The 26,618-nt window shown below is 43.4% G+C and overlaps 1 long non-coding RNA gene across 2 annotated transcripts; it reads left to right on the top strand.

Moving 5' to 3' along the window:
* Window positions 1-9,339: 9,339 nt before the first annotated feature.
* Gm39387 lies at window positions 9,340-25,683 on the top strand. 2 transcript variants are annotated; one of them, XR_870967.3, is made up of 4 exons: window positions 9,340-9,691; window positions 10,490-10,636; window positions 21,349-21,534; window positions 21,627-25,683. It is a non-coding gene; the product is annotated as a predicted gene, 39387 (long non-coding RNA). The 2 variants fall into 2 exon arrangements; XR_870966.3 differs by having other exon boundaries at window positions 21,275-21,534.
* Window positions 25,684-26,618: the final 935 nt, after the last annotated feature.

The following is a 26,618-nucleotide window of genomic DNA, read 5'->3' as shown; positions in this document are numbered from 1 at the left end:
CACTAAAAGAATATTGACACGATTGCTACACAGGGCTGGGCATGGTAATCCCAGCACTTGGGAGGCAGAGGCAGGTGGATTTCTGAGTTCGAGCCAGCCTGGTCTACAGAGTGAGTTCCAGGACAGCCAGGACTACACAGAGAAACCTTGTCTCAAAAAAACAAAACAAATAAACAACCAACAACGAAAAGCCCATTGAGACACATGCTGTGATGATAAGATCATGTACTTATGAAGACAGATGCTCCTCAGTAAGTATTTATTCGATTAGTTTAACACACAAACAAATATAGCAAAATTTTACATATGCCTGGCCCAGGGGGGAAAAAAGCCTCCAAAATATTAGTTATATCTTTAATTTTTACTAAAACTTCAGAAGAATAAGGCAGGCATAGTGGCGCATGTGTGGAATTTTAGCATTCAGAAGGCTGAGGCAGGAGAATCACAGGCTCCGGTGGCACAGCCTATCTCAAAAGCAAATTCAAAAACAAAACAAAACAAAAAGCAAACCTTCTCAAATATAGATTGTAGTAACTTGCAAAAGACGCCAGGTGGCATCAGATAATAAAAATTATTAGCACTTTGTAATCCTCCCCAGGAGGCGATTATATTATATTCTATTATATATGCAAAGTACATATATTTATGAAATGTTGACATTTACATTTTCTAAGTCAATGTACAAATATCAAATGGTGTTTTTTTTTCCCATTAGTTTCCAGCTCAGCATCAACTCCATATGGTGTATCTACCCTTGTCCCCATCAAGCAAAAACAAGCCAAGGCCCACACTGTACCGGCTGTTTTATTTTGTGCTCCCAGCAAAGTAGTTATTAACAACAGGTAATGGATGAGAAAACTAAAGCAGATGATCAAATCCAGGACTCTGTGTGTGTGTGTGTGTGTGTGTGTGTGTGTGTGTGTGTGTGTGTGTGATGTCTTCCTTAGGTGCATATATCCATAAGACACAGTCGTACTGCCAGATGTACCAGTAAGCACATCTTGACTGGATTCAAACCCAGGTAGTTTGAAAAAAAAAATTCAATGTTTGACTTTTTGTCCATGTTGATTTTCAATCCACAACAGAGTAGAATGGACTAATGCATATTCAGACAGGACATAGAAAGATGTTTCAGAAACATCTCTTAGTGGTACATGGGTGGTCTCTCAAATCAGTGAGGATGAGTGATGGTCTTCCTAATTAGACTTCCTAATTAAGCTTATTTCACACCACATGCCAAACTCTAATTGGTCCAAACTTTTTATTTTAAATAAGAAAATAATATTTACCAATATTTCTATATTACTCTGTGTCTCTACCCACATTTTCTTGTTACTCTCATAGAAGTATGCATCTTAAATAGAGGCCCCCAATTCCTCTCTTAATCTCTGTCTAGCCCTCCTCCACTATATCTCCCTCCCTCACTTTAAGTCTCTCTTACCCCTGCCTTTAACAATCCACTGAGTCTAGTTATTAAGTGATTGTCTACAGGTACATGACCAAGCTGCTATAGACCATTCCTCAAAGAAAAGTGAGCTTCCCTCCTGGGCCAGCCATCAGAACAACAGCTCTTGAATTAGGGGTGGAGCCTCAGGCATCTTTCCTAGCTCCATTCTGCAATTTTTCACTAGCTTGAACTTGTGCCAGTCTTGTGCAGATAATCATGGTTTCTGTGTGTTCATTTGTGCAAAGGCCAAAGTCCAGAGAATAGCATTTCACACCACCCCTCTCCTCCATACTCCTACTACCCCTCCACCCACCCCACCCCCTCCCACCACGCCCCCATCCCCTCCCACTTCTCTCCCACCACCCCTCCCCTCTCCCCACTCCCTTCCTTATCCCCTCCCACCATTCCTCTCCCCTCCCCTCCCCACCCATCTCCCCACTATCCTTCCCATCACTCCCCCTACCTCTCCCACCACACACCCACCACTCCTCCTCTCCCCCTCCCCATTCTCTGCCTCTTACATTATCTCTACCTCCTCTTCTGAGATGTTCCCTGAGCCTTGAGGTGGGAGAGTCAATATAGCCATCCCATCTATGGCTGAACGCTCACAGTAATTTACTTCCAGCTCTTTGAACAGTGCTAAATCTCTGCACCAACCACCACCCACTAATTTAAGAAACCTTCTCTGGCCAAGGTTGAGAGTTACACTCATCTACAGATGAAAAAAAAAAAAAAAACCATAGGTATTTACAAGGCAGCTTGACACTTGACAACTTGACCATCTAATAAACATCCAAAGCTTTTCCCTTGAACCTGTGATTTCCCCAGAGGATTCTTTGGCCATGTTTATAGCAGTAGGCATGAATTCTTTCCTGTGGTGTAGGCCTCAAATCCAATCAAGAGAACAGTGGAATAACATCATAAACAATCATGTACTCTTGCATCAGTAAACACATCTTGACTGTCAGGATCATATTATACCATACAGGGTTTGATGTTAGTTAAAACCGTAGATGTCTTTGTTCCCCTGTCAGCCTGCATGGCCCCTTCCAAGTTAAACAGTTAAAAAGCTAGTCAACAGTAGGGAGATTTTTGGTCAGTTGGGGCTTTCCTATGTCCTAGGTCCGATATATTCTCGACCTAAATTTCCACTTCCAATTACTCATATTGCAGGCACTTTTTCATTGTTGTTGCTTTGTTTTGTTTTGTTTTAATAAGACATGGTGTTACTATATAACCCAGGCTGGCCTTGAACACACAAACTTCATGCTTCGACCTCAGGAGTGCAGAGATTAAAGGCATCTATGAGAAGCCTTGCCAGCTGGCTTCTTATTCATGCTCTATCAGCTGATGTTTTCCCAGCACTATCTAACCCATAATCAAGTAGGAGAAAGATCCATGAAATTGCACCTACATCACTCAGGTGCAACTGTGACCTGAAACATTTCAAACTGTTGGGAGCTTGGTTCATGTTCTCATCACTAAAAGGAGGTGACCTGAATGGTTTAGGGTCCAAACTTCCAGGACTCCGCTTTTACAGTCTCTCCTCCTTCAATGATACAGTTAGATGAAGTAATTAATAACCATACTCTCTTCTCCTGAGTTAGATCAAGTAGATTACGAGACAGACAAGACAGATTAAATATTACCCAGAGCCATGCGGGGTTTTGTTCTGGTTTTCCTGATGTCAAGTTTGACTACAGTATAGCCACAGGATCATGGAAACCTTGCTCCCCTCAACACAGATCACAGGTTCTCATCCAGTCAAAACTGGCCTGCACTATCGTCTCTCCCGCACAGCACAGCACAGCACAGCACAGCACAGCAAAGGAGGGTAACAAACCCCCCAAGACTGAGGCAGCAACCTTGTCCCTTTAGCCTAAGTGTTTCAAACACAGACTCCAGAACAAAGGGCTAGTCTCTGATCATAAAATTCTCCATTCCCCTCAGGAACTGGCCTCATTAAAAGGTTTGTCCCTTTCATGTAGGAAAAATAATGTGTAAAATGCTCTATATACATCCTTTAAGATGTCAAGCACCATATTATCTATTCTGCACATTTCCAGAAAGATCATGTGTGCTCTCCTAGGGACCACTGCACAGAATCTGAATTGTGACTCAGGAAACCTGACATCTAGGGCTCCTCCTTTACCTCCATGAATGGAGGCTGGGGGTGGGGGTGGGGGCGTGTCTCTTCTTTTGCCACTGTGTGGGAAATATTCATCCAAAGTATGGCATGCTCAGATGATCCCTTCCTGTATCACTTATAGTTTCACACACTTGAACTGCTGTCTGAACCCCTTAGTGTGCAGCTGGGGCTGGATGACCAATGAAGACCTCATTCTCTGCAGCTTCCTATGCAGAACAGACCCCCTAGCCCATTTAGCACTCTCTTTGTTACTTTATCTGCAAGGTGTCTCCATTCCCAACAGGGCTTTTCCAGCTGCTGCCTCCTCTAGGAGATCCATCAGATATAGCACATCTCTTTGAAGCCTTCTGGAATTTTCCAGAGAGAAGTTACAGCACATTCAGGTGTAAACGAGAGACCTATTTGTCACAGTTTCACCTGAGCTACAGATGTGCATTGCCCACTGACTAAATGTGGCCCTTCTCACTCTCCTAGGAGGGTGTGTTTTGTTCTGTTTTGTTTTGTTGTTGTTTTAAACAAATTCCAGACAATGAACAAAAGTATAAAAGGGATGCACTTTCTTTCCAGGCCAAGCCTCCTTCCGGTTCTTCCCAACTCTGTTGTAGCAACTTAGCAGCTATGTGCCCACATGTCGGTTTTGCAACATCAGTGAGATGAAAGACATAGAGGATGGCCTGATTGAGCAAATGAGGTTTGTTTCCACAGCACAGCCTAGCCTGGGCTGACTGACCTGTGGAAAGAAGGCTGAGGGTCACATGGCCAATTGCTATTGTCTCACCTGTTCACAGAGATGTGGATAGAAGTAAGGTACTGGATGACCAGTATCTATCATATACATATACATATACATCATATACATATACATATACATCATATACATATACATCATATACATATACATCATATACATATACATCATATACATATACATGTATGTATATATCATATACATATATACATATATAAAATAATTATATATAAAATGGTTAAGGTAGTTTAATTTACTGCTACATATTGTATTATCTTATAGATGTCATTATGTATTATATGATTTTTAGTAAATGTCAATGTATTTTTTCTGCCCGTTTTTGGATTTTTTAAAGAAGATTTATTTATTTTCTTTATATGAGTACACTGTAGCTGTCACACACACCAGAAGAGGGCATCGGATCCCAGATCGTTGTGAGCCACCATGTGGTTGCTGGGAATTGAACTCAGGACCTCTGGAAGAGCAGTCACTGTTCTTAGGTACTGAGCCATCTCTCTAGCCCTGGATTTTTATTTTATTTTATTTTATTTTATTTTATTTTATTTTATTTTATTTTGCTAAAACAATACTCAGGTTTGGATTTCATGCTTTTTCTAGTGGTTCTCATCCTGTGGGTTGAGACCCCTTTGGGGGGGGGGTCACATTATGGTTCATAACAGTAGCAAAAATACAGTTTTGAAGTAGCAACAGAATGACTTTATGGTTGGGGGGAGTCACCATAATGTGAGGAGCTGTATTAAAGGGTCTCACGCAGCATCAGGAAGGCTGAGAACCACTGATTTAGACTATGCAGCTAAGGACTGTTGTGATCAAGCCTCAGGACTCACAACAGACCACTGCAAGCTGCCCTCCTGCTCCTCACTATTTGTTGAATTTCCTGCCATTTTTACCACTTTCTAATGACTTAAAGGGCTTAAAAAACCGAGTTCTGAGAGCCTTGGTAACCTACTTGAAGTTCTATAGTGGAGCAAGATTCCCAACTCTGATCTTCAGAATCACAGGTCCAAAGCCTGAAACCTTCTGACCGCCAGCATGATTTCTGCAAGTAAAAATTCCACACAACAAAATCTAATTTCATGCATAAGGCATTTTTAAAAAGTTGTATGAAATATATATATAGATTTTTTTGTGTCTAAGACATGTATAAAATATCAATTAACTTTGTGTTTCCAACGCTAGGGTTTAGGGCTCTGCTTTGCTCTACACACATTAGGTACACACAAATATTTCAAAATCTGAATGCCAAGTTAGTCTGATCCCAAACCTTTTGATGAACTACCTGCAGCTTGTCTTGTGACAGGGTTTTGTTTGGGCCCAAGTACAGTTCTGACGTCATATAGGCTCAAATCCCTTGCTATTTCCTAACACTCTTTTCTACAAGAACAAAAACATATAACCAAAACACACATATGACAATAACAGACCTAACCCTAGGCTGCCAATAAGCCTGGTCAGTAGGTAGGCGCATTCGGTCCTTGCATCAAGAGTTAAGTATATAAGTACTAGAGCTGAGAAGGCAAACTGGCTGACAGATGGGAGGAAACATATACCTGGCCTTTGGTCTTAACTCAAGAAACTGAAGTTTAAGTCTTGTCCTAGGACATGGTAGCCCACACTTGTAATTCCAGCATTCAGGAAACTGAAGAGGGAAGGATGGAAGGAAAAAAGGAAGGGAAGGAGGGAGGGAGGGAGGGAGGGAGGGAGGGAGGAAGGAAGGAAGGAAGGAAGGAAGGAAGGAAGGAAGGAAGGAAGGAAGGAAGGAAGGAAGGAAGGAAGGAATATCACAGGTTGGAGCTATGGCTACAGCATAGACTACTTGATGAGTTCAAAGCCAGCCTGGGTTGCAAGTAAGACCGTGCAAAGACAGTAGCTGAGAGCCCTTGCTGCTCTTCCAGAAGACGTGGGTTCAGTTCCCAACATCCATGTCTGGTAGATTACAACTGCCACTAATCTCAGCCTCAAGAGATCCAGTGCCATTTCCTGGCTTCATTAGTCACCCACATGTAGATGGTATTCACACAGGCAACACATATGCAAAGAAAATCTTTTAAGGCCATTTAAAATTGTGTGGGATTAGAAATTGTTGACATTATTTGCTTGACGTGTGTATTAGTTAACTCGTTATGTTGCTATAGCCAAATACCTAACAGATGTAACTTAAGGAGAGAAGGCTTTGTCTTGGCTCACAGTTCAGGGTAGAGTGCATCCTGGCAGCTAGACTCAGAGGCAGTCAATCTACAGGCGGGAAGCAGTCAATCTACAGGCGGGAAGCAGGGCATGACGAAGGCTGCTGCTCAACAATCCACCCCCCCTTCTTTTTAGTCTGAGACTCCAGCCCAGGGAATGGTCTACCTATATTTCTTCTCACCTTAATTAACCTAATCTAGAAAGTGCCCTACAAACATAACCAGAGATTTGTTTCCCTGGTGATTCTAAATCCTGTCGAATTTATAATCAAGTTTAAGCATCTCAACTCCACCCTTCATCAGCTTGACAATAAACAGCCTTAAATCTTAGAATTCTCAGAGGATGGAGGCAGAATGAGGGCAGATTCTTTGCTGGCAGTATTAGTTCCAAAGATGGGAGGAGAAAGACCACCCACCCAAGTTATTGTGAACAAAATAATTAACGCAAGTAACGAAAGCAAGCTTCTTTTTTATTTATGTACACAGATTTCCTCCCACTAAGGTGGAGTGTGAGAGCCCAGCATTGGATGTGAGAAAGACAAGGTTTTTATAGCTCAGAGATGTAGTATGTATGTGTGTGTGTGTGTGTGGGGGGGTCCCCAATGGGGAATTCGGCAGGCAAAATAGGCACGGTTTGAGGATATAAGTGTAACAAGTTAGTGATAATGACCTCCTGAAACAAAGCCGTGGTTGCAAGGTGGTCATAGCAACAGGTATCCCGTAGCAACCCTTTGAAAATAAAGGGTTGCAGGATGGTTATTAACTTTTTGAAACAAAGACATGATTCCAGTGCAGGAACACGCAGTAGTTCATGGAACAATTTGTAGTTAAGGTTACAGGTGGGACATAGCCTGATCCTTGAGAAACAGGGGTTTAATCCCTAGTTTGTCTTTCCTCTAGGATGGGATTTAAGCCTATGATGAAAGCAGCCTGGTTCTTCAGAATGCCGCACAAATAGCCTCTAATCTAGTTCCTGTTAGGGTCGTCGTTCTTTGAAACCTCATGAGACACTCCTTCAGTGTCCATGTTTCTCTGGGGATTCCTGTCTTCTGAACTCCAGCTAGAATAGCCCTTTAACCTCTGCCTCAAGATTAACCTTCCATATTCCTCTACATTGCTCCTGTAAGCCAGGTCCAAAGGCATATGGACCATGGTCAGTGTCCAGTGTCAACAGAGCAGTGGACCTGCTCAATACTCGTTTTCTGTATTACTTCTTTGTTTCATTGCTGGGACAAAAGCAACCTAAAGAAAGGTTATTTGTAACTCATGTTACAGAATACACCATGGTGGGGGAGTATAAAGCAGCTGATCACACTGTGTGGAGACTCTGGAGGAAGAGGCACATAAACACTACTTAGCATACTTTCTCCTGGTGATTAGTCTGAAAGCCCAGCCTACGGAAAGATGCCATCCCCACTTCCGATGGGTCTTCCTGCTTCAGTCTACCTAATCTAGAACATCGTTCACAGCCACTGCCAGAGATTTCTTTCCCCAAGGTGATTTTAAATCCTTTTAAGTTGGCAAAGACAATTGACCACCACAATAAGGACAAATTGCAGGATGATTTCATTTCCAGAATCTATGCCAATTTATTCTCGAGAGCAACAGAAGGTAGGAGAAAAAAGGAAGTCGAGTATTTCCCTTTTCTGTCTACAGGTAAACTGGCTGAAAGAACAGGAAAGGGAACAGGAGTGCGTGCAGTTGGAAGCCGTGCCCTCACCTGTGTCTGCCTTAGTAACCTTGAGTTAGGCACAGCTTGATGTGCCTCTGAATGGCTTCTTTATACTGTAGAACATGATACCAGGTGGCAATCTGAGCACTTCACCACAGCAAAATCTAATGCAGTAGCAGCATCAGTAACAGGATGGACCTGAAATCCCTGATGTGCAATATTGTACTGATAAAAATATAGTAATAATGATTAATGATCATTCAGGACATTATTAGAGTCAATTAACTGCAGAGTTGCCTATAAAAGTGGCTGAGAAGAAACATTTTCTGACAAAGGGTTGTGCTGGCAAGGCCAGTTGCGTATGGATATTGTTTTCTTCTGAACTCAGATTTTCACTCTAGATTCTATTAAGATATCTAAAGCAATGGCTGATCTGAAGGTCATTCTGTAATTTGGGGTATTGACAAAACCTACCTCACACTGAGAGGGCCGTTCCTCCTGTGGCGACCTCTCTAACTGTTCATTGTCAGGAATCTCTGCCAATACAACTTTAGATGTGCACAGTGTTAACCTTTGGAAGACAAGACTTGCTTTTTCTCTCTACCTCTCAATTCATTTTTTTCAATTTAAAAGTCACTAGACATGCACACAGAGTTGCTTCTCAAACCCTAGGAAGAATGTTCATATACTCTACACCCAGGGTCTTGAACTGGGTATATTGTATATCTTTACAATATAATGACAAAACCAGATGATTAAAATTGATAAACTTATATTATTTAGTCTACAGACATTCACATTTTACTAATTGTTCCACGATGGCCCCCTTTGTTAGCTGGAGTCCAGTTCATGGTGGGCTCAATCCTACTTCTTGGTTGTGCTGCACAGCTAATCTAAATTCCAGGTCAGATATGACAAACTTGTTTTTTCAAGGCCTGGGTGGTAAATATTTACATTCCATGGGTCATGAGTATCTCTAAGGGAACCATTCAACTCAGCCAAAAGCAGCCACAGGTACATAAACAGAACTGGTACTATACTCCAGTAAAACTCTCCATGAACACCCACCTTGTCCTTTGGTCCACTCTTTTTGTGTTTGGTTACCATGGTCAGCTGTTGTCCAATAATATCAAATGGAAGGTCCCAGAAATAAATAACTCACTAGTTTTAAATGACGGCTCATTGTAGGTAGCACGAGGTCATCTCGCAGTGCCTCACTCCATGTGAATCATTCCAGTCCAGAGCATCAGCTCTGCACACTATCTCCCTTTAGTTACCTGGGAGCCAGCCTGGCTACCATACCACCTGCTACAGTCCTACGGTACTCCTGTTCAACTCTTGAATTTTACTTAACAAAGGTCCAGAAGGGCAAGTGTAGTGTGATGCTACCAACTGGGGAAAGGCCAAAGAAGCCACAGAGCACAGCACTCGGTGTTAAGTGGTATCTTCCATCACCACAGGAAGAAGGGTAAGCATGCTAGAATAATCTATTGGGTGGGGAGAGGGCTTGTGTAACTTATAGTATACCTTTATAATTATTTACTTCATTAATAGCTATTATTAGTCTCTTACTGTGCATGCTTTATAACTTTGTCACAGGTATGTAAGGATAAAATTGGGTGCTAGGCAAGTTTCCAGGAATCTACAAGGGATCTTGAACACATCACCTATGGAGGGGGACAGGCTTAAATAATACAAAGAAATATAAATATAAGGGCTGGGAAAGCAAGCTGCCAGTTGAATTTGACTGATGGGTCTCAGCTTGGCTATTCTGGACCATCAGTTCCTGACATGTGGACCTAGACAGCGGGATGTGTAATATCTAGGGTCATGTGTCACGTGCAGAGTTTTGAGCCTGAGTCCAGAAACTGAAGGAGTGAAAAAATCTGTGTTTATGACAAGCTGTTCAATGTATCTGATGCACGGATCTAGAAACTTCTGAGTGCCCTGGTTTCCAAGACCTTGGAGCTGTACAGGGCTGTTGCCTTGTAACATATCCCTCCATCCTGGTTTGATGCATGTCCGTGATTAAATTCAAATTATATGCGGCAAGGCTAGCCTAGGAAATAAGTTGTGCTGGCTCCCTAGTCCTCATGGGGAAGCACACTGTTTCAATTTGTTCCCCACTGCTCAGGGTAACTGTGTCCTTGGGGATCTTGTGTGCCAGGTTTCTTCACTATAGTTACCGTCTTTCTCTTTGTAACCACTGAGTATCAAAATGAAGCAGGAAGATACTTCAAGACTGAAAGTACTTTCATCTGCACAGGACTGGGCTGGTCAACATTCCATAGTGAATGGGAGAGGCGGTCATGAGGTTCCTGTGTTCCCCAAAGGACTAGTGGCAGTTCATAAATGCTGGGAAAGGCTTCATTTTTCTTTGGTGGTATAGCCACTGAAACAGAGCTCATGCCTGGTAAGTAGCCTTCCACCCACGCTCATGCTAACAAACCTAATTATTCTCAGTAGTGTGTGTGTGTGTGTGTGTGTGTGTGTGTGTGTGTGTGTGTGTGTGTGTGGAAAATGACATGAAAATAGGAGGGGGACTTTCTGGGAAGAAACAGGTTCAGCAGAAGAGGAAAGGGGGATGAAGGGAGCATAATTGGCTTGAAAAATGACTAATCTTCATTATATACACGTATGAAATTGTCAGAAGATAAATTCAAAATGCACCCATGACTCACTTTAACATCCACTGACAATCCTTGCTTCTGAAATGATTAGTGCTTACAAATAATGACCTTTCTATTTTAATTATTCTCTCTAATATGTTCAGATAGAATTGTATTGTGTGAATATACCTAATATTTACTCCTTCAATGATTTATATACAATTACAAACCTATGCCTGCTTACTCATTATCATTAATTTTGTTCTTTCAGCCTTCCCAGATGAGCCAAAGGGAGTCCCTCAAACAGGCCCTTTTGTCTTTTTGTCAGGACATTCTCAAATTTCTAGGCTGAGGAATTTTTCTCTCTGTTGCCTGCTTTGTGCATTTCACTCTTCTCGTGATTCCTGGGTTGGCATGGGGGGTGGGGTGGTCTAGAAGTATGTATACTATTTTGGCTACATTGAATCTTCTTGGGGGGGGGGGGCACGGTTTCTCTGTGTAGCCCTGGATGTCCTGGAATGCCTGCTTTGTGCATTTCACTCTTCTCGTGATTCCTGGGTTGGCATGGGGGGCGGGGTGGTCTAGAAGTATGTATACTATTTTGGCTACATTGAATCTTCTTGGGGGGGAGACAAGGTTTCTCTGTGTAGCCCTGGATGTCCTGGAATTCACTTTGTAGACCAGGCTGTCCTCCAACTCAGAAATCCATCTGCCTCTGCCTCCCGAGTACTGGGATTAAAGGCGTGCGCCACCACGCCCAGCTTTGCATTGAATTTTTTAATGAGTGTGTGTGTGTGTTTGTGTGTGTGTGGTATGCATGTGTGTATGTGTGGTATGCATGTGTGTGTTATTCATATGTACCATGAATGTGTAGGTGTCTGGGGAGAATATAAAAGCACATTGAATTCCCCTGAAACTGTAGTTACAGGCCATTATGAGCCTGATATGGATCCTTGGAGCTGAACCTGGATCCTCTGCAAGAGCAGCAAGTGCTCTTAACCACTGAGCCATTTCTCCAACTCAATGCACAGAAAAAATTGAAAGACAGAGAAATATCATTAAGAAGGGATGAAAATAAACCCACACAAGATAAAGTAGGGTTTCTGACCAGAGGAAGCCACCTTCCTGGTATATTTTGCATTCATCTTTTAAGATTTATTTTATTCTTAAGTATATGTGTGTGGTGGCAGGTGAACATTGAGTGCAGGTGCCTGCATAGGTCAAAAGTGCCACATCTTCTAAAGCAGGAGCCACAAATGGCTATGAGCCACTGGACATGGGTATTCAGACTGAAGCCCAGGTCCTCTACAAGAACAGTACTCACTTTTAACCACTAAGTCCATATTTTGAATTACTAATATATTTGCACGTGACTTCAAAAATTTCCTTTGAGGAGGAAATGACATCATCAGTAATGCCAACGTTAGACGATTCAACCCCATGGAACAAGAAATGAGAACCTCAAGCTAGAGCTGCCAATTTCCTTTTATAGAATTTTCACACAGACTACACACATGTCCTTTTCATGAACCTAGTTTCTATCTATCTTTGGAATTAAACACTGAGTATTCTGTCCAAAACAAACAACACTACCACCCAAACAGCTCATTAAAACATGGATTGAGGGGGGACAAAAAGATATTGTGTTCTGCCCATGTATGAGACATAGTTTTGACATTCCTGTGGATGGGGTTACAGTGAAGCCTCTGGTGTGTGTCACAGTTACGCAAGGTGCGGGCCAGCTGCTGTGGATTGCTACAGCAAGCTTAGGCTGGTCCCAACACCCACTTCTGTATGGCTTATGCCATGGGTTAAAGTTCAAAAAGTGTGACAGATGAAAGGTGGCATGGTAGGCCAGGAGCCCAGGGTTTGATCCTTTGTCACTCACTCACACAGTTGGAACTGGTGACAATGACCCATTCATTTAATTTGTGTTGACTTACTGTATTTATTGGCCAAGCACTTACCAGGTGGCACAAGACACTTGAGGGATCCTTCCTAAAGATTAAGAAAGGATGGCTTTCTTTCTTTCTTTTTTTTTTTTTTAAAGTGAGAAAAAAGTTAACTTTCAAAACACTGAAAAGGGTCAAACACACACAGATAGACACACATAGAAAAGATAGATACATGCGGGCTGGTGAGATATCTCAGCAGGTAAAGGCATCAAACCTGACAGCCTGAGATCCATCCCACGTATATGGAAAGAGAGAAAGGACTCTTGCAAATTGTCCTCTGACCTCTACACATGTGCTATATCACACACAAAAATAACAAATAGTTTAACTGGGGCAGTGAGAGCGAGGGTAGACAGGTATCTACAGCTGAACAGAACATTTCACATGTACAACAACCTATGCCACAAACATCTGTCATGAAATCCTGTCAGAAGGGAGTGGTATGCCTAAAGGTCACCGGTTACAGTCTCACAGGAAGCTGAGGCAAGTGCGTTAGCTGGGGCCGCTGTTACCTTGAAGTCTGACGTGACTGAGACTGTCTATTCTCTCCTGAAACTGAACTCACATACTTGTCGATGAAAAGGTCTATCCTTCACTGATTGTTCCTTGCCACCCAGCTATCTCTGTGGGCCTCTCTGATATCCTCACAACGTTTTAGCTAGCTGTTCAAAGGAGTAACCCTGGGAGAGAAGACGAAAGCTGCAAAAATCTTTTAGAACTCACCACAGCCAGGCACAAAAGCACACACACACACACACACACACACACACACACACACACACACACACACACATACACACACACACACACACACACACACACGCACGCACGCATGCATTGGGATGCTGAAGTAGAAGAATTATGAGCTGCAGGCCAGTCTGAGCTCAAAAAGGAGACCCCATACCTCCTTTCTCAAAAACCGAGCAGACAAAACTAGAAGTAGAAGGTAAATGATCATCTCTACAGTGTCGTATTTGTTACCCTGATCATCCTTACTCAATATGAGAAAAGAATCCGCAGGACAAAAAATCAACAGCCAGAGATAACTATAGGCCACCTTAGATGCTGGCCACCATGAGGATGCAGGGGTCGGGGTGAGGGGGACACAAAGAAACTCTCTGATGAATTATGACAACATAGGTTACATAGTTATATGATTTGTCAAAACGACAGCTAAGATTTGCACATTTCAATCAAAGTCTATACATTCTTCAAAAACTATGAATAATTGTGATGGCCAGGGAAAGTGTGAGAATAATTATAATCGTGTACTTCATAATGGCGTCTTGGTCAGTGACAGCCACCTACATACATGAGATATGTCACTGTCATCAAAGCTTCTTTGTCATCAAGAAATGCATCTCTAAATCCCCCGATGGATAAACATTAAAGAAAAGAGTTGTAAATGAAGCAGCCTGCTCCTTGGGGTGGGCACTGGAAAACCACTATTTCATTAACAACCCTGTAACCAAAATAGATAATGGGGCTTTTATGAAAAAATTAATTCCACCACTAATTAATTATGCTTAATGTTAACTTCTTAACAATATGTACCAACCTTTTCTTTTCTTCCATTTTTTAATAATAAAATGAAGATTGAGGCTGGGGCTGTAGCTCCATAGTCAAGTGTTAGACCTATTGGGGCTACTTCCTGGGACATGGTATGTTGTTTGATCAGTTAGCAGGGATGCAACTGAGGGCTCATAGCCTACCTCCATGCTACACCTTCAGCCAAGCCTTTTATTTCCTTCAATTTCATCTTAATTTCCAGTGCTGCTGATTGCAGAAGCCTATGTAAGAATGCCCCAGACATTTCCCTTCTCCACCTTCCCCTAATGAAAGGGACTATTCTGTGGACTTCAGCTGTCTGCCAAATCAAACCTGTCCCTCCTACGTCCCCAACCCACGGCCAAATGGCACCATCACAATCTGGGACTTCAGGGATCTACTTTATTATGTCTCCTCTGCTCATACTTTTATTTATGTTTTAAATAAAAGGACAGCACATCTGCTGACTTTTATAATCCCCAGCTGTTACAGGAAGAGCACATTTCTCACTTGGCATGCTACTCCTAGTTTCTAATCTGCTTCTGTGCCCCCTTTTCTCCTCAGCCCCTGATAGGCAACCATTTGCTTTTGGGGTATAGGTGTACTCCCCACCATTTATCCCACTTCTGGATTCTATAAAGGCTTGCATAGCTGAGGGAGACAGGGAGACGTGTGTAAGACAATGAATTTTAAAATCCAGCATGGATGGCCTGGTGTAGTTCAGTGGCAAAGACTCTGAGTGTGGGCAAGCCCTGGCTCAAACGTCAAGCAAACCAAAGAGTATGTAGCTCTAGGTTTTCTGTAACTCAAACTTACTTCATCTCAGGATGTCTCAACTACAAAAGCCAGTTAAATCTCAATTTGGGCAATTACTAACATTAATCAGATGCAGTCGAAGGATATAAATGTTTCTAATTCCTAACATCATGTCTTCAGTATTATCAACATCCTTAATCTGTATTCTATTGCCAGGCAAGACATGATGTTTAAATTAATTTATACTAATTTAAGAAGTAATTTTAAGAGCTAGAGGAAGTCTCCTCAAGACTGAGGGACCATCATGGAAGGGGAAGGATGTCTTCGTTAGGGTTTCTGTTGCTGTGAAGAGACATCATGACCAAGGCAATTCTTATAAAGGACATTTCATTGGGGCTGGCTCACAGTTTCAGCATGTTTAGTCCATTATGGTCATGATAGGAAGCATGGGGGCACACAGACAGACAAGGTGTTGGAGAAGGAGCTGAGAGGTCTACATCTGGATCCGCAGGCAGCAGGAAGGGGCTGAGACCCATTCCCTCCAACAATGTCACACCTACTCCAACACGGCAATACCTCCTGATAGTGCTACTCCCTATGAGCCTGGGGGAGGGGGAACATTTTCCTTCACACCACCACAGTGGGTGAAAAGACTGTAGAAATACACGAGTGACCATAGGGGGACACAGTCTTCTGGAAATGGCAGGGTTGCTGCACTCACAAACTCAGCAATTGTGGTTCCCTGTGTAAGGCCTACACGAGACCAATCCAGCCGACATTCCAGCATTGTTAGGGGAGGGGCTTGTGAGCCCTTTCTCTTATTTGAGAAACTATGGACAGCTGCAGGCTTCTGGGTTGGGGGGGGGGCATCAGTTCTCTTTAAGGATGTGGCCCCTGGTAGTTTGACCATGCTCCATACCCATGAACACATATGGCAGCACAAATTGATAGATCGTTGTTGTTGTTGAGGGCATAAATTTGGCAGTGGGGTGGAATGTGGTTGGATGTGGGAGGAGTTAGGGGGAGAAGTGGAGGGTAAATATGATCAAAATACACTGTATGCATGTATGAAGTTCTCAAAGGTTAAGAAAATTTTAAACCAAAGCTGGGGGTATAGCTCAGTAACTGAGCACATGCTTAGCATGAATGAAGCCCTGGATTAAATGCCCATCACCCACATAGTCACAGTACTACTAATTAAATGACTTAAAGCAGGAATCTAGGCTTTGAGATAAGCTTTATCACTGGAAAACAGAGAATAGACCGTCTAAGAGATGGTAGTAACAAAGAGTAGTTGCACTCGGGAAGGGGAGCAGAAAGGATAGAGGGGTAGAGGCTGCCCTCACTGGGGGCCTAGGAATAGATCCATGGAAAGAAACCATGACAGAATATGAAGAGTTCACTGTCAAGCTAAACCCAGAGTTTAGTTTTCATAGTTTTCATAGTTTTCAGGAGGCAAGTGCTGGACTAAGTTACATCTGTGATTAGACCATGAAACATTTCTGAACTTAAGGAGTTTACCATTTATCAGTGGGCACAAGAGAGCCACCAACCATAGCAGTACTTTAAAATGTTATGTCACAGAGGCAAGCTGACTTCTCCTTAAATGAAGGACTAATTAAAACCTTAGATGAAGAAACATTTCTGGGGGGCCGTGACATCAGCCATGGCAATGAGGGACCATACAGAAGGGGTCTGACAGAAAACCAGCATGGGCATCAAGAAGGTTTAGGAGCCTGTGGAATGGAAGGTGCCAGAAGGAGGTTGCGGGGATGAGATCGCACGTGGGGGTTAAGAACAGATGAGCTGGTGAGAACAAGTCCAGGTAATGACTGCAGGACACAGGTCATAGGCAGAGTGTCCTAGAACCAGGTGACCTGGGAGTGATGTCACTGCTTGGTTATTTTATTCTCTACCCATAAAGTAATGGGAGATTCTGAGCTAGGGCCCTGTGCTTTGTCAAGCTTGAAAACTTAAAGCCAACCTTTTGTGCCACATGGCAGATCGTTTTTCTAGCCATAGTTTTCAAATCCTAATGATGTGCGTAATCCAAGCACAGAAGTTCTAACTGTGGTCAGACTCACAAAAGCTAAGTCCCGGATCTTCCTGGAGAAATATGCTGTTAGTACTGTGTGCTTTTAAAATTCTTGTGAACTTTATGCCTTTATATCATGCACTCACCTACTCTACTGATTACTAAATGTAGCCTATAGCAACATGAAGAAAAAAAAAATTCCAAGACCATCAGGAATAAAAAACCGAGAACCCAAGTGTGTTCAATTCCCAGCGACAACATGATGGCTCACAACCATTGTACAGCTACAGTGTACTCATATAAATAAATAAATAAATAAATAAATCTTTTTCAAAAAGATCTGTTTAAAAAAAAAAGGGAAGAAAGAAAGGAAAGAAGCTGAGCACAGTGACCTAGGCCTGCAATCCCAGCTACTGGGTAAGCTGAAGCAGGAGGATGAACAGGAAGTCAAAACCATCCTAGGTAACAAGGAGAGAGAGAGTCGGGGAGGGAGGGAGAGAGAGAGAGAGAGAGAGAGAGAGAGAGAGAGAGAGAGGGAGAGAGAGAACTTAAAGTTGAAATAAACAAACAAACAACCTTCTAAATTAGGAAGGAAACCTGAATATGCTGGTACACTGCTGCAAATCCCAAGACTGAGGCAGAAGGATTGCCACAGGTTCAAGGCTAGCCTGGAGTCCATAGCAAATGCCTGTCATAAACAAAATAAGGAAGATGATAGAAGAAAGAGTGGTGTAAAGACAGGCAAAAGTGTAGACTGAACTGCAGGAATACTCAGTTTCCTTTTGATTTCTAGTCTTTCTAAGGCATGCATAGTGTGGAAAGAAAGGAAGATCAAAGATTGGCAAGATCTGTGATTGACATATGGCATTACTTTCTTAAATACCGCCTAAACATCATGTCCTTGGCTCATGATTTAATATTGCAATGGCCACCCCTTTCCACTGTAACCAGCAACTTCAGCCAGCTGCTACCTCCTCCGCTTCTGCTGGGGGGAATCATGACCTACTTGTGCATTCTTCCGTTTCCTCATCGGGCAACAACTGCTCTCAGGGCACAGTGTCTAGATCATGGTTTCTGACTTTAGAAACACTGTCTTCTCATCCACAGATACCAGCTGTGTAAAAATACACAAGGAGTGGATGCAATCAAAATGTAAACAAATCCTACTAAGCCTCGATTGCAAAAGAAGCTTGAGTGTTCCTTTGTACAGATTTCAATAGCATTGGGTTTGAGCAAGTGAAGTGTCCTGTGAGACACTGGTCCTCGGTTTAAGGTTAATGTGGAGTCAAACTCAAAACTAGAGTCCAACTCTTTCCATCAGTTTACTCTATACAAATGCATGCAAACCTATGTGTAGAGTGATATGCAGAACTTCTGTCTTTGCATCCTCCTTGCCACTCCTATATTCCTCCTCTCCCATATAGCATAATATTTGAAATGTGATCTAGAGATGAGGAAACTAAGGTCAGTTGAATATTTGACTTGATGGTGTCAGAATTAGAACAGAGACAGTCACTATCATGCCTCATTCCTTGCTTCCGTTAATAGTTGTCATTCACAATGTAATGTCCAGGCTGTATCTCTCTCAATGGACAATATGGTTTTCTCATCAAGTAGTCTCTCACCCAGTTCCACTTGGCCCAGTTTTGGAAGCATTGGACATACTGACACCTCCTTCTTTGTCACCCAACCTAAGTTCTGATGTAGGTAGAAGGGACAAAGTTGGGGAATTGAACTATCTTAATCAGCAGAATCACATGTTCTGGGGGTAATTAGCTCATTTGTGCATGTTAGAATAAACCAGGGAGCAGTGAGGCAAACATCTTAGAATATTCCTGGTTGCATGTAGGTTATAGACATACATAGCTAGTCAGGCATTATACACAATGGTGTCCTGCATGTACCTCCTTTAACCCTCAAAACAGCACTACAAGTTACTACCAACCATATTACACACACACACACACACACACACACACACACACACACACACACACACACGTGTTAAAAGGTTTAGTCAGTTGGCAGGAAGCCTGTCATTAGTGACAGTCTTTGGAGTAAAACTTGAGATGGGAGTCAAGCTCTTCCTTCCTTTAAAACATACACCTGTCACAAAAAAATAGGCGTAAATCCCATTGCAGGCTCTTGGGCTGTTCTCATTGTAACTCCTGAACTGTTGAAGCTGCATTCAAGTGTCTACAGTTTTCAGACAGTATACTTGGAACTAGGAACACCGAAACATCATATTGAAGGTTCCTACATTTAAAGGCAGGGGGTGGGGGGTGGAGATAAGGAATGGAAGGAAAGAGAAAGAGAAGGCAGAGGAGATGGAGGTGCAGGAAAAGGAAGAGAAGAGGAATAGGAAGACAGGAACAAATGGAGGAGGAGAAAGAGGGCATGGCAAAAGGCTAAGCTGAGTCATAAAGGAGGTAGTAGGTCACCCCAGGCTTAGGCTTTGACAGAGATGTTGGACTTGAAGCTATGAGACCCACAGAGACATTGACTTTCCCATGGAAAACAAGAATTTCATGTAATCTAGAGTTCTTCCAACAGCACATAGCAGATAATATCCTAGCTGGCTTGGCTTAAACAAGTTTTGCTCTTAGAGATATTTTCTCATTTACCAAGGACCCCCAGGGCAAATGGCTTCCAGCCGGGCTAACTTTCTGCTAGAGAGAACATCGCTTTCCTATCCCAGGTTCCCTCATGGTTGAAGGAAAGGCTGCTACACTTGATTGTGTCAAGTCCAAAGGCAACCACATATAGCACAATGGGGGCGCTTCTTCCCAGTTCTTACCTTTAAGAACAAGGATACATTTACTAAGTGTCCTTAAGGACTCTGTTCATGTTTCACTTGCCAGAATTAAGATGTGTGCCTATGAGCTGCCTGTGGTTGTCCCTCTAGCCTAGGATTCATAGTGGTACCCTGTCCCCAAAACAGCAAAAGATGTGCCTTCAACTAAATCAAAAACTGGCAGAAATTGAGACTACCACATTGGGATTCAGGCAATGGTGACAAACCTACTACTTCCTTAGTGCAGGGGAAAGTTAGATCCACTGCAGAACCAGAGCTCCACCAGTGGGCAGAAGAGGAAGTGCTCTGGGAAGGTAACCAGGGCTTCCTGGAGGACACTTAGAGACACCCAGGGGACATGCTCAGCAAGTGACTGAGGCAGGAGAGTCACCTGAAACACTAGGAGGGATGAGAACAGATCAGTAGGTTAAGTCAAGTACAATTTCTAGAGTTCTCTGTAGAAAACTTAGAAGGAAGAAAGGAAGAGAGCTGGGCATGGTAGTACAAGCCATAAATCCAACTCAGGAGACTGAAGCAGGGGAATTGCAAGTTTGAGGCCAAGCTTGTTTTATTTTTCTTCCTCTTTTTTTATTTTCAAAAATGGTATTGCCAGGCATGGTGGTACATGTCTTTAGTTCCAGCACTCCAAAGGCAGAGGTCGCAGATATCTGAGTTTGGGCCTAGGGTCTACATAGTGAATTAATTGCAAGCCAGTTGGGTCTACATAGTAAAACCTTGTCTCGTTAATAATAATAATAAATCTGAACAACAAATATATTGTCAGCATTCCTGTGCCCATGTTTTAAACCATTTCTTTCATGGTTAACTCGTTATTTTCTGAGTATTGGACAAAGAGAAGAACACAGGAAACAGGGAAGGTGCAAAGGTGTAGCTCAGTGTTAGAGGCCCCGGGTTTGATCCCCGACCTCACACTCACAAATCAGAAGCAAAAGGAAAAAATCAAGGAAAGGATGAATGATGATGGACCAATGGCCCAGCAGGTGTGGGCCATCAGATAGGAGCACTGGCCAAGACACACGTGGATGGGAAGGATCCTCTCCAGGCTCACAAAGTCAGAAAATCTCCAAGCCAATAAGCACAGGAAGAAATCTATAACAATAATCAATGTGTGGGGTAGATTTTCAGTGCCCTATATGGAATTAAGCACCTTTGCTTTATAACTTTGTTTTCTATAGTGACCTCATGAGTTAGGTACAAGGACTAAAGGAGGGACCCTAACCGAGCAGTTAAGGAGAGTTCCAAGGTAGCACAAGTAGCGAGCAGTCGATCCAAGGCTGTAACTCAGGTGGTTTTCTCAGATGTTGTTCCCTCTGCTCTGGCCTCTGTCTTCAAGGGTGCCGGTCAGGGTTGGTGAGGTGGCTCAGCAGGTCGAAGAGCACTTGCCTGATGACTCGTGTTGGATCACAGGAACTCACATAGTGGAAGGAGAGAACCAATTCCCACATGCTAGCCTCTGCCTGCCGTATCAGATATACACGATGAATAAAGAAAGTTTCGTTATTATAGTCAAGCCACCATACTCATAGAATTCTTGGTAAATGCCTGGCCATCTTCAGAGCAGCCGTGTAAGATGTCATCATATCCACACTTCAGGTAAGGAAGCCAAGGTCTTATTATATACACTTAACTAAATATTAGTACTAGATGTTAATAACTAACCAAACTGTGCTACGGGCGTTCAACAGAGCCAGGATTCCAGTGATCTGAGGAACTCCAAAGTCAAAGCCTTCATCGTGCAAACAGTGAAGATGGTCAAACGTGCGGGTTAGGGTCTGAAGGTGCAAAGCAAGTCGTGAAGGACATGCAGGTATTCATGCTCAGTACACTCAGCTACTGTGATGGTGACTTTTATGTCATTATTTCCATTCATCTCGGTTACTGACACTTTTTCAGGACGGGGTCCCACTTCTAAAATTTTGGGGATTAAATTAGGTGGTATTTTTTTCTTGTCTTTGTGCACTAATAAAGATCCATAAAACTTGAACAAAAATAAATACAACTTTTAACAGGCAGTGGTGATGAACACCTTTAATCCCAGCACTCTGGAGGCAGAGGCAGGCAGATCTTTGAGTTCAAGGCCAGACTGGACAGAACAAATTCTAGGATAACCCAGGCTACACAGAGAAACCCTGTCTCCAGAATTAAAAACAAAAACAAAAAACCCAAAACAACCCACAAAACCTTTTTACAACTATGGTTTACGTTTTTAAGGTGACATATAGAATGGGAAAATCAGAGTTAGTATCAGCTCCAAAAGAAAACAGAAATTACCTGAATCGTTTATTAAACTGCCTGAGCTAAATTTATCTAGAAAAATATATAACTTGGCCCAAATAACATGATTCTGCTCCCCACTCAAGAAGGAGTCTCACTATGTAGCTCTAGCTGGCCTGAAACTCACGTAGACTATGGTGGCCTCAAACTCACAGAGATCGTCCCATCTCTGCTTCTGTCCCAGAGTGCTAGGACGGAAGGCACGTGCCATCACACACAGGTGCAATCTTTCAAAGGCAGACTTCCACAAATCTGCATTATTTGGGGGAGAAAACAATTCTCTGGCTTTATGAATCAGCACAAACAAAAGAAAGGGGTTTAGCATTCTAGTCCCGTTCCCTTTGGCATCTCCCTCCCTTCTCCTGTCTTACCCCTTGGATTGGCACTCACCAGGCAGGCAGTGCGGGGTACCACTCTTTGGAGAAACAATCGCCGAAATCTCAGGCCCACTTGAATGGATTTCCTCTCAATCCCCACCTCCTGGTATCTGTTCCCTGTCGCCTTCCTCTGTTATTCCAGCCAGACTTCTTTGTGTCAAACATAGGCCACCCCAGGTAACTCACCAGGTGTTCCAAAGGTGTACCTCACAAAGGCTTTCCTCCCAAACTTCCTGTTTGCCAGTCTCACAAGATGCCTGGCCAAGGTGCTCTCTTTCCTGTTTGCTTAGGAAACAATGGAAAAGTTGTCTTTTCAAAAACAAGCACTTAAGGTATTTGCCAAACAGGCTGGATGGAGGAAACACTGGGTGTTTATTGAAGACTCGGGTACCAAGAGCTGTGGTGGGGCCTTTGGGAGGCCATGTTTCCCCCAACTGTATGGGATTGTCTTATTCGGCCAGTTTTGGGAACCCTGCTGCAGAATAGAAGAAAATAATTACATAGTGCAATACAAAGAGATTTATTGTCACGAAACCCCAAGAAGTTTATCACGTTGTAGATACAAGCACAAGGAAGACTGGATGCTAGACACAATGGGCAGGTGTTGTACAATCCATTAGACCAGGTGGACACACGGGCCCAGAATAGCTGCAGAGGGAGGAAGAAGCTCTGGGCTGGGCTCACGAGTAAAGCATGGCTTACACTGCTAAGGATGCACAGGATATGAGTAAGGGTGGAAATGTCTGGGTTGGAGGTGACATGAAATGACTGACAGGAACCGAAGAGGAGAGAGGTCTGACTGGAGCCCAGACAATGCAGAAGAACAAGAGTCCTCATGATGCAGAGGATGCGGAATTCCATCTGGGGCTGGGATTAAATTAGAGCTTAATGCTGTAGAGGAGGAGGGGCCCTTCAGGTTGGTTGAGGCAGCTGATGAAACAATGCCTGTAGCCGGTGAGTCTGCCCAGCGATTTCCCTCAGTGGCCTAGAGGTTCTTACTCAGAGAGGGTTCTTAAAAAAAAAAATCAAATTGCTGGGCCCCACCTTCTGAATCTGAAAGTCAGAAGTCGGGGGGTGGGGGTGGGGTGGGGATAAGAACCAGAGACTCTGCATTCCCTAGCAAGTTCTCAGCGATCCTGAGGCTGGGTCACAGTGGAGAAGTTGCTTGATGGGCTGGAGATAACTGTGACCTAGTGCCAGGACAAGGGTTATCATCCAAAGAATGGAAGCAAAGGAACTGGTGGGCGGTTGGAATGTGTGTAGGAAATTGAGAAAATGGAGGTTTGTGTAAGAGTTCGAATCTGTGGGTCCAGATAAGCAAGAATAAAAGGGTACATTCCACAAAGAGCTGTCTTTATTGCAGTGAAATCGCTGGTCAAATGGAATCCTTCCCGCTTGCTCTGTTGCTCCTGGTCATGTAAAATTCGGCAGCAATGGCCAGCTAGTGAGGGCTTAATGAAAGCAGAGGCTGGCAGGGCTGCCAGAGGCCTGCCCTAGGCACTGTGGGACAGATTGGGCAATTTGTGATTGGCAGGGTCGCCCAAGCTAACCTGACCCACTTACATGCTTGTCCCAGGCTGAGCTCTGTAGCATTGTTTCATATCAGCCGCTTGCATCGGCTCTACACCCAAACCAGAAATGCCTGTTCAGAACTAGCATGACAGCTGTTGTCACTGCCACCCCACCCCCACTTGGGGGCTGGGAACCGTGAACCTTGACTCACTAAACCAGTGGCTCCCTAACTTTTGGGATGGGCAGTGCCATCAGTTTCTCTTGAATTTACCACCAGGGGATGCCATTCCAGCCCTATTGTGAAGTTGATAACTCCAAGACAGAGGAGGACTCCAGTCTAGGGTGGAAGTATGAAAGAACCCTTGGGGATGCTCCACTGGAGAGAGGAGCTAGTGAACACCCCCTTCCCTTGTTGGCAACAGAGTAGAGAAGGACAGCCCTGCACACCTCCTCTTGCAGCCTCTCAGAACTGCAGGTACACAGCTAGGCAGTTGTCTCTGTCTTGTTATGGTGCCTCTGCTTTAAGATCAGAAAGTCAGTTCTAGGACCACTGGACTGCAGCCTCAAACAAGTGTACAAAGTTGTTCCCTCTCAAATCACAGGGAGAGGAGAAAAGCATAAATCAGCATAGAAATACTTCACTCGGGCCCATGTATCACACACACAATGTTTCTATGAAAAAATAAACCCCCCAATTCTGCATAGTACCCATTCTGTCAGCGAAGGACATTTCCAGAAAGAGTTCTGTGAATATCTTACATTTCTGAGATTCTAGTATTATAAATTAGACCATTTCAAAAGAGAGGCACCCACAAAGATGTCCCCTTGGTCTAACATGTTAGAGACCATTTCAAAAGAGAGGCACCCACAAAGATGTCCCCTTGGTCTAACATGTTAGAGACCATTTCAAAAGAGAGGCACACACAAAGATGCCCTCTTGGTCTAACATGTTAGAGACCACTCAGAAGGAGAGGCACACATCATGCTCCCTTGGTCTAGCCTGTTAGAGACCACCCAGAAAGAGATACCAACAAAGATGCCCACTTAGTCTAGCCAACTAGAGAAAGTAGTACCCACAAAAATGCCTACTTAGTTGAGAATATCTGTAAAAGTAATTTTAATCTCCCTATTAATTGTTATCTCTGATGTTTACTGCCTCCATCTGTTAACCTAGGCCTAGTCCTAGAGACTTCTAGCCTCCATACAATCTAATCTAGGCCTAGAATGGTTTCAGCCTCTGAGAGTAAGTCTCCCCCATTCTAATTCTTTCTGAGCTCTGACTGGCTGATTCAACTCAGCTGTTCTGGCTCAAACTCATCTGCAAGCTGACTGGGTCTATCTAGCTTCTCGCAGTTTCTCCCGAATTGCTCTACTTGGCTTCATATTAACTTTGGAAATATCTTCTAATCTCCTGGCTCCTTCTCACTCTCTAGCTTGTTCTCTCTTCACCTGTGTCTAGCCTGTTCTCTCTTCAACTTGTCTCTGCAAAACAATCATGGTAGAACTGTCTCCTTCCCTCTCTTTCTCTCTGCACTGCTCTCTTAGCCTCTTTTTCCTCTCTCTTTTCATGAGATTCTATTCTGTCAAATCTTTCTCTGATCCATCACTTTGTCTCCTACTCAATTAGACATCACTGTCAAATATGGTGCTCTTCCTTCTACAAACTAACTCTATTTTCATTGTTCGGGACTAAAGGTGTATGCCAAGGGCATGTCTGTATTCCACAACACAATCTTGGGCTTCACAGTGTGATCAAATATCCCGTAACACATGTTAGAGACCACCTAGAAAGAACGGTACCCATGAAGATGCCCTCTTAGTCTGGCATGCTAGGGGCATAGGGGTCTGCTGAGTGAAGTATACTTTGTTACTGAAGTTAATGTCCCCCGTGTTAAAGTTATGACTTTCCAAAAGAAAAAAACTTGAATTAAAACAGTATTAATCAAATGCCAACTATGTGGCAAACATTACAGTAGGCAATGGGGCATAGAGCAGCGAGCAACATGGATTAAAAAGTGTACATTCTAAGAACTGGTCCTGAGTTAACTGGCAAGCAGTAAACAAAAAGTTAGAGTTTACAGCAGAGCAAGAAAGGGGAGTATGATTTCATAATAAGAACCAGAGCATTAGCTCTGACAGTCAGGGATGGCCTCAACAAGAAGCGTCCGAATAAACACAAGGAGATGTGGGAACAAGCCCAGCGACTGCTGGCCAAAAGCGCTCTCACAAGAGCAACAGCCGCAAAGCAGACAGCAGGGAGACCTAGCCTGATGCAATTTTATTTGGTGGCCCTGAGAGAGAAGCATTGAGATCTGATGCCTTAGAAAGCAGAGGGTCAAGTAGAAGCGGGGGGGGGGGGGGGGGGAGTGGCTACAGCGATCCCGCTGGTAAAGGCTGGGGTATGGGAGCTTTCCTAATAGTAGATATGCCCTGAGACGAGACGCATTGGAAAATTCTGGGATCAACTAAACTAGATGCCACAATAGTGGCTTATGACTATAATCCTAGCGCTTG

Source organism: Mus musculus, chromosome 9 (genome assembly GCF_000001635.26).
Source record: "Mus musculus strain C57BL/6J chromosome 9, GRCm38.p6 C57BL/6J".
Taxonomy (NCBI): Eukaryota; Metazoa; Chordata; class Mammalia; order Rodentia; family Muridae; genus Mus; species Mus musculus.
Note: the sequence above shows the minus strand (reverse complement) of the source record. Positions and strands in the feature narration are given on the sequence as shown.